The 9,014-nt window shown below is 41.8% G+C and overlaps 1 pseudogene; it reads left to right on the forward strand.

Moving 5' to 3' along the window:
• Window positions 1-1,583: 1,583 nt before the first annotated feature.
• On the forward strand, window positions 1,584-2,835 carry LOC142438977 (serine/threonine-protein phosphatase 2A catalytic subunit alpha isoform pseudogene; annotated as a pseudogene).
• Window positions 2,836-9,014: the final 6,179 nt, after the last annotated feature.

Below are 9,014 nucleotides of genomic sequence, written 5' to 3' on the forward strand. Positions count from 1 at the left end.
ATATCACTTTGAAGAAACTGCTATCAGAAAATGTATTCCCACCACATTGATGAAATGGACATGCTTTATACATCAGTTTTCAAAAAGAAAGTTAACAAGTCTAAGGTGTAATGATTCTTCACTAGTGCCCAAGATTAACAACACCACAAGAAAGAAGAAATATTCTAAAATGATAGTGGTGATGATCACACAACTCTTTTAAGTATTATTGGATTACTAAGTCGTATGATATTTGGATAATGTGGCAATAAATAACAAAATAAAAATAATTTTTAGAATTGTATTCAAGATTATTGATTTGTCAGAAAACCCTGTGATCCGATCAGCAAACAGTCTTTTCAAGGGTTTTCTGTGCTCACTTATCTTTCTTATAAAAGCCTACTAGATATGACAGAGATATCAAATTCCAATAAAAAATTTAAAGGCAGAGAGGAAAAGGAAATCCTAGATGCCATAAACTGCCTATACCAGCGCTCAGAATAGCAACACCAATTTCTAGCTGCCTTTCTGATTCGTCTAAATCATGCTGAAGTTGAAAGCAGACACTGTGACTGCAATCACAAGATTTCAGTGCACAAGGCTTCCTTCTTCTAAATTCTTAAAGCAATCTCATTCACATTATAGATTATATTATATATGTAATCACATTATATGTGTCATAGGAAAATAATACTGCAATATGCTTTCCTCTATGACATCTTTTTTTCCTTGGAATACTTTTTAATTTGTTTTTCCTTCCTTGTCTTTATTTCTCTTCCTCAAACTAATTTTGAGCCACAAGTGAGCTGCCTAAGTTTACAGATCAGCACAAATACCTTCAATGTACCTATCCCTTCCATCTCAACCTTTTTCCTTACGGAAAAGAACAGGGCAGATGGATAAGACCAGGGTTAACCGGCAAAGCAGGCAAACTGACAATCTGATTTCTCTACTGAAACACCAGGAACTCTTACACATGGAAAAATATCCTCACGCAGGGGTACTTTTGGGGGAGAGGAGCGGTTACAGGCTGTGTCTACACTGTTATTACTTATAGTACACATTTCTGGAAACCATGGTAAGCAGAACTTCAGTAAATGAACTACTGGGACTTCACTCAACCCGTAAAAGAATAGTTTAACCCAGAGTCAAAAGAGGATATTTGAAATAGAAGTGATTCATCCAGATAAAATGATCTAGGTTTTCTAGGTCAGTGGCTTACAAAAATTTTTATTATGAGACTGATGTGCTGCCTACTGCGCTAAGAAGGCGCCTGTTGCTTACAAAAATTTTTATTAATACCCAAAACATTGCTAATAGTATATATATTTATAAGATAGATAGCTATATAACAAGAAATGAACAGTCCACAGAGAGCTGCGCTCCGGAGCTAGAGGCAGCGGAGGAGGAGGCGGAGGAGGAGGGCACAGCGCCCGGTGGCCGAGCACTGCGGAGACTCCCGGCTGGCCAGGGCTGACGCTGAAGTTACCGCCAGTAGCTAAAGTAGTGCCCCGGGACCCGGCGGCGGCGTGTGCGTGTGGCCCGTGTGCGGGCGGCGGCGCGGGAGCAGCGCAGAGGGGCAGCCGGTTCGGGCGGGTGGCATCATGGACGAGGTGTTCACCAAGGAACTGGACCAGTGGATCGAGCAGCTGAACGAGTGCAAGCAGCTGTCCGAATCCCAGGTCAAGAGCCTCTGCGAGAAGGCTAAAGAAATCCTGACGAAAGAATCCAATGTGCAAGAAGTTCGGTGTCCAGTCACTGTCTGTGGAGATGTACATGGGCAATTTCATGATCTCATGGAACTGTTTAGAATTGGTGGCAAATCACCAGACACAAATTACTTGTTTATGGGAGATTATGTTGACAGAGGCTATTATTCGGTTGAAACAGTTACACTGCTTGTAGCTCTTAAGGTCCGTTACCGTGAACGCATCACCATTCTTCGAGGGAATCATGAGAGCAGACAGATCACACAAGTATATGGTTTCTATGATGAATGTTTAAGGAAATACGGAAATGCAAATGTGTGGAAATATTTTACAGATCTTTTTGACTATCTTCCTCTCACTGCCTTGGTGGATGGGCAGATCTTCTGTCTACATGGTGGCCTCTCACCGTCCATAGATACACTGGATCACATCAGAGCACTTGACCGCCTACAAGAAGTTCCTCATGAGGGCCCAATGTGTGACTTGCTGTGGTCAGACCCAGATGACCGGGATGGTTGGGGCATATCTCCTCGAGGAGCCAGCTACACCTTTGGACAAGATATTTCCGAAACATTTAACCATGCCAATGGCCTTACGCTGGTGTCAAGAGCTCACCAACTGGTGATGGAGGGATATAACTGGTGCCATGACCGGAATGTAGTAACAATTTTCAGTGCTCCAAACTATTGCTATCGCTGTGGCAACCAAGCTGCAATCATGGAACTTGATGATACTCTAAAATACTCTTTCTTGCAGTTTGACCCGGCACCACGCAGAGGCGAGCCACACGTCACTCGTCGCACCCCAGACTACTTCCTGTAATGAATGTTAAACTTGTACAGTATTGTCATGAACCAGATATTGATTGACCTGATGGAAATGGGAAGAGCAACAGTAACTCCAAAGTGTCAGAGAATAGTTAACATTCAAAAAACTTGTTTTCACACGGACCAAAAGATGTGCCATATCAAAATACAAAGCCTCTTGTCATCAACAGCCGTGACCACTTTAGAATGAACCAGTTCATTGCATGCTGAAACGACATTGTTGGTCAAGAAACCAGTTTCTGGCATAGCGCTATTTGTAGTGACTTTTGCTTTCTCTGAGAGACTGCAGATATTAAGATGTAAATATTAACGCCTCGTGAATACAGTTTAACTCCCATTTAGCTATAGCTTTACTCAGCATGGCTGTAGATAAGGAGAGCAGCAATCATTGGAGCTTAATGAACATTTTAAAAAATAAGTACCAAGGCCTCCCCTCTACTTGTGAGTTTTGGAACCATTTTGTTTCTTTTCAGGGATACCGTTTCATTTAATTGTATGATTTGTCTGCACTCAGTTTATTCCCTTCTCAATCTCAGCCCCATGTTCTTTGTTATTGTCAGAACCTAGTGAGTTGTTTTGGACAGAGCTGTTTTTCCCTTCCTGTAAGACGATGTTACTGCACAAGAGCACTGCAGTGTTTTTCATAATAAACTTGTGAACTCAGAAAAAAAAAAAGAAATGAACAGTCAAATTATATACAGATAGATAGATATATAATACAAGAAATGAACTGTTAAATTATAAAGCAGTACAAATGGCTCAGTGCAACTCACTCCTGTGAGAGAGCTGTGAGACACTGGCAGTCCTTCAAGTCTTGGGGGCTGCCAGGTAGTCCTCTGTAGGGAGATTCAGGCTATCCTGGCACAGGCAGCAAACAGCAAGGCAGGTCACCAATAGTCAGCCAGGTCACCAACAGTCAGCCAGGTCACCAACAGTCAGCCCCCAGCTCAAGAGATGCAAATTCCAATTGTGTGGCGAAACAGATCTGAAAGGGACCTCAAATTACAGTGACACAATCCACAGGTTAGGTGTCCCACAGGTAGTGTAGCTTGTAAATTGAGGCACAGAACAAGCAAGGCAGCCGCACACTGGTCCGATGATCAAAGAGCGAGAGACTAGAAAGGTGAGGCTCGCCCAACCATTTATCTCTCCGCCCTTCAATTAATCCCACATGTGTTTATTGGCTAGGCAGGCACAATAAAGTGTCTCAGCAAGTCATCAGAGAAGCTGGATAATATAAAGTAGAATGTGGCAGTAGCAATACGATGAGGGTAGGGGGAAGATGAGGGGAGAAAGGGGGAACCAATCACAATGATCGGCATATAACCCCCTGAGACGCCCTCCCCCCACACACAGAGGATGATGAACAAGAGAAACATGGGTGAAGGGAGGCTGAGGACTGAGAAAGATATGAAAATAATAATTGATCATTTATTAAGGGCTCATAAGGGTGGGAGGATGGAGGAGGGAGGAAAAAAATGAGGAGCTGATACCAAGAGCTCAAGTAGAAAGAAAATGTTTTGAAAAGGATGATGGCAACCCATGTACAAATGTGCTTGACATAATGGATGCATGGATTGTTAGTAGAGCTATAAGAGTTCACAGTAAAATGACTTTAAAAAATGTGGCATCAGGATTGGAGGAAGGTGTATTAACAACCTACTGTATTGAGATGACAACCTTGCTTGCTGAAAGTGAGGAGGACTTGAAGCTCTTATGGAGGAAGATCAAGAATTGTAACCTTCAATACAGATCACAACTCAATGTAAAGAAGACCAAAATCCTCACAACTGGACCAATAGTTAACATCATGATAAGTGGAAAAAAAGGTTGAAGGTGTCAAGAATTTTGTCTTGCATGGATTCATAATCAATGCTCATGGCAGTAGCAGTGAAGAGATCAAAAGATGTATGCATTAGGTAAATCTGCTGCACAAGACCAATTTAGAGCACTGAAGAACAATAATGTTACTTTGAGGACTACGGTGCCCCGGCCCAAGCCGTAATATTCTCCATGGTCTCAAATGCATGTGAAAGTTGAACACTGAATAAGAAAGACAGATAATGAATCGATGCAATTGAAATACGGTGCTAGAGAAGAATATCAGAAGTACCACAGACTGGGAAAAGGCCAAATTGATCTGTTAGAAGGAATAAGGCCAGAGTGCTCCCTGGAGGTACGATGGCAAGGCTTTGTCTTACATCCTTTGGACATATTGTCAGGAGAGACCAGTCCCTGGAGAAAGGCATCACATTTGGCAAAGTGGAAGGGCAGCAAAAAAGAGAAAGACCCTTAATGAGATGGGGTGACACAGTGGCTACATCGGGACAATTATGAGGATGACAGAGGACCGCTCAGTGCTTCTGTCTGTTCTGCTAGGGTGACGATATGTAGGAGTCAACTCGACGGCACCTAACAACAACATGTAGATGTGTCGCTAGAAACATAGACAGAGAAAGTTAAGCCTGACTCAGCATGGTACATAAACCGAGGAATATCACTGCTGATAAGGTGGATCATGAGTGAAGGCACTGAAGACTGAATGATGTTAGCCTGTGTTAACTGGCAGTGCAAAGCCAGTTTACTGTGTAGATCATAACAAATTGTGGAGAACACTGCAAAACTTGGGAGTTCTAGAACACTCGTGCTCATGTGAAAACTGTACATCGACCAAAGGGAGTCATGTAAGCAGAACAAGTGGATAAAGGCACGGTTAAAAGTGAGCATCCGAGTTGCATCCTTTCACCGTGCTCATTCAATATGTATGCGAAGCCAATACTCTGAGGAGCTGGCCTATAGAAGAAGAGTGAGGAAGGCCCACTGGCGATTTGCAATATGCACAGGGCACGAGCTTGCTGATTGAGCGTGAAGAACCTTACTGGTGCAGATGGAAGACCAGCTGTTAGAATGGAGGACAGCTCAACAACAACAGAAATCCTCACAATTGGACCAATGAGCAGCCTCATGATAAGTGGAGAAAACACTGATGTGATTAAGGATTTCATTTCACTTGTATCCACAGTCAATGCCCATAGGAGCAGCAGTCGAGAAATCAGGCTATGTATCATAGTTGGCAAATCTGCTGCAAACATCTCCCTAGAGTTTTACAAAGTAAAGCTGACATTTTGAAGATTAAGGTACACCTGATCCAAATCATGGTATTTTCAATCACCTCTCTTGCATATGAAAGTTGGACAAAGTATAAAAGACGGACCAGGAGCCCTGGTGGCATAGGGATTACGAGCTGGGCTGCCAACAGCAAGAAGATCGAAGAATTGATCCCTTTGAATCATGGTGCTGATGAAAACTATTGAACATATCATAGCTCACCAGAGGAATGAACAAATCTGTCTTGGAAAAAGTGTAACAAGAACGGTGACATTTTATCTCAGATTCTTCAAATGTTATCCTAAGAGATAAATCTCTGGGAAAGGACATCGTGCTTAGAGAAGTAGAGAGGTACAGAAAAAGAGTAAGACGCTGAAGGAGATGGTGATTCAAACAATGTGCTCAAATACAGGGGATAACACAGGATGGGGTATTATTTTATTCAGTGTATTATGAGTGGGAACTAGCCCCTGATAACAAACAACACTGACATAAAATTTTCCCTCAGTGAGTGGTTCACTCTGTTTAGGCTGTTTGTACAAACAACCTACTTTATGTTGAACATCTGTACTCTTTCTAAGAGTCTACAATTTTGGTACAAGGTAGGCAGACATTGCCTACGTGACCAGCTCTCAAAGACCTTGGGCACTAAGTTTCTAATGAGCTTCCTTAGCAGACTGTACAGGATGTAGTTAATTGAATAGTTTCCTTTATTTAAAGAGGTATAAGTCCTAAACTGGTACCTGTGAATGTGAAACTTATTTGAAAAGAGTGTCTCTGGAGATACAATTAAAGATCTTAAGATAAAATCATCCTAGAATTAGAGTGGACCCTAAATCAATGGATTGGTGTCCTTATAAGAAAAAAAGAGGAAATTTTGAGACCGAGACAGAGAAAAAGGAAAGACAGGCAGAGATGGAAATGCTGTATCTATAAGCCAAGGAACACAGAATTGTCAGCAGTCAGCAGAAATTAGCAGCAGAAATTCATACCCTATGGAGGAAAGCCATCTTTGTGCTACCTTGATTGTGCACCCAAGTTGTGGCCCTCTATCGTGGCAGCCACAGGACAGGAAGGCAGAGTGTGCCTGTGTGCCCGTAATTGACTGCTAGAGGATTGTGCACTTTGCGGGACTCCACTAGGAAAGTACGCTGGGCTCCAGTTCATGAGTCTTTCCCCTTTGTACCTTAGCATGCCACCAACCACCCAACTGAGGATGGTCTTGAAAACACGTGACATATCAGCCTCCACCCACATGCCTTTCTGAGAGAGACACTTGTCCACCCTTCCTCAATCATTCTCTGTCCCTTTACGTGTACGGAAGAAAACTAGATCAGAACATCACATATACTATTGTCTTTTTCATTAAACATAAGCACCATGAGAGCATTTAGGTATTTAATATCGTCTATAGTCTATAACATGCAATAATAAGTATATTAATTTTTCAATAAATTGCTTGGTTATTAACTGGTTATTATACAAGATGCCAAAATGCATGAAAATCTGCAATAAGGTCTTGAAGACCCATAGCTAAATTCGGTCATGTGGTGTTCAGCCACTGCTACAAAGATTTTCGGTTCTTTATCCATAATGATAATGAACTTCAGCTAGGGAAGGAGGTAGAACAACTGAAGACAAAGGTGCCTTAATAGGCAATCTGGAGGATCAACCGACTTGCTCACGATCCTGTGTCTAATAGAAGGAAATCAGGATTCCCACCCAGGTCGGCCTACTGCAGAACCCACTCTCACACCTGTGGACTACCACCCTACGCGAAGTTACCCATGTGCACATGCCTTGGCTTCCTAATTTAGCTAGCAAAGACCATCTCTAGGGAATACATGATGAGTGGTGTTCATTGTCGAAATATCATGTGGGGGTAACTCATTGTGATTCTTTATTATCCAGTGACAATACCCAGCAGAATGTTCTGTTAACAAACATTTGTTTCAAACCAGCAGAAACATGTCAACAATATACACACTGTCATACATCTTATTATTTGATTTTCAGAATAGTAGAAAACAAAATCAAAATAGCAGTCCCAATGTTGTTGTTATAATGAATTAAAATCCATATGGTGCTTACCTGGAGGATCTTACTGGCTATGATAAAAGGAGCCTCATCATTGACTGATTCAATAATCACAAAAACAGTTTGGAGTAAACTTTGCTTTCCAAGTTCTGAGCTACTTGCAAAGATGGTGAAGTTGTCAAGAAACTCCTCGCTGCCATCATGAACATAATAAATCAATCTGTCGTCACTTATAACCAACAATAAAAAATATTACCAACTTAGGGAAGTGTGATTTTTTAAATGTCAGTACATACATATGAATAAATTACTAGGAAATTCTAATATGAAAAATCTTCCTCAAGCACCAAAGCATGTCCTCATTCCACAGTCTGACAACCTGAATGCACAATGTAATTGACAGTGAAATTTTCCAGAAATGACACCACATCCTAGAAATTAGTTGAAGGCGGAATAGAGCAATGCAGTAAAATGAATACCAGACTGATAATCCTAAGACCCAAGTTCAAATGTTACCGATAACAGTAACGTTTGCTACAGGTGGGCACCTAATACAACCTTGCTTCCAATGGGTTGAGTTGATGTTGACTCGCGGCCATCCAGGGTAGTCAGAACAGAATTGGTCTGTAAGGTTTTCCTGGCTGCAATCTTAATGAAAGCGGGACATCGGGCCTCTGTTCTGCAGACCGACACCCAAGTAAGCCGAGATGCCTTTCTTTTCAGTGATGAAATGTTTAACCTGTTGATTGTGTTGTTGGGCAATTCAATCTGCTAGATTTGGGCTTGATCTTGATCTACTCTGGAATCTCTGAAACTCCCACCCACTGGTGAGATTTTTTTTCTTTTTCGGAAATAGGTAGATCAGGTCAAATCTTCCATCTCCCTAAATTTCTCTTTTCTGATCTAATGCATTGTTTTCTTGAAATGTGAGGTTACACTGCTACTTCCTAATCCTGCTCATCTTCCTAAAAAAACCAATCATTTCTTTGTGCATCTCTTAGCAGATGCTCTCCCAACAATTGAATCTGTACCTCCTGTGAGTAGATCGCACATGCACTGACACTGTCACCACTTGGGAACCACGTTATCCTCGCAAGGCAGCTCTCCCACACTGTCCTCATCCAAAGGCAAACCACATTTACTTTCATCCCTGTCGATTTTTTTTTTCATTTTAATTCTGAAATGGTTATCCTGAGAACTAGTTATTCACCTTGACTCTGTAACCGCCACAGCTTTGAGCCGAATGCCTTTCATGTCTTCAGGCTTCTGGCAGAAATGATGACGAGCACAAGGTCAAACACAGCACGAGGGAGTTTTACAGCTGGAAGGAAATTCGGTTTCAGTGACTCTGTGA

The sequence above is a fragment of the Tenrec ecaudatus genome, chromosome 2 (assembly GCF_050624435.1).
Source record: "Tenrec ecaudatus isolate mTenEca1 chromosome 2, mTenEca1.hap1, whole genome shotgun sequence".
Classification (NCBI taxonomy): domain Eukaryota; kingdom Metazoa; phylum Chordata; class Mammalia; order Afrosoricida; family Tenrecidae; genus Tenrec; species Tenrec ecaudatus.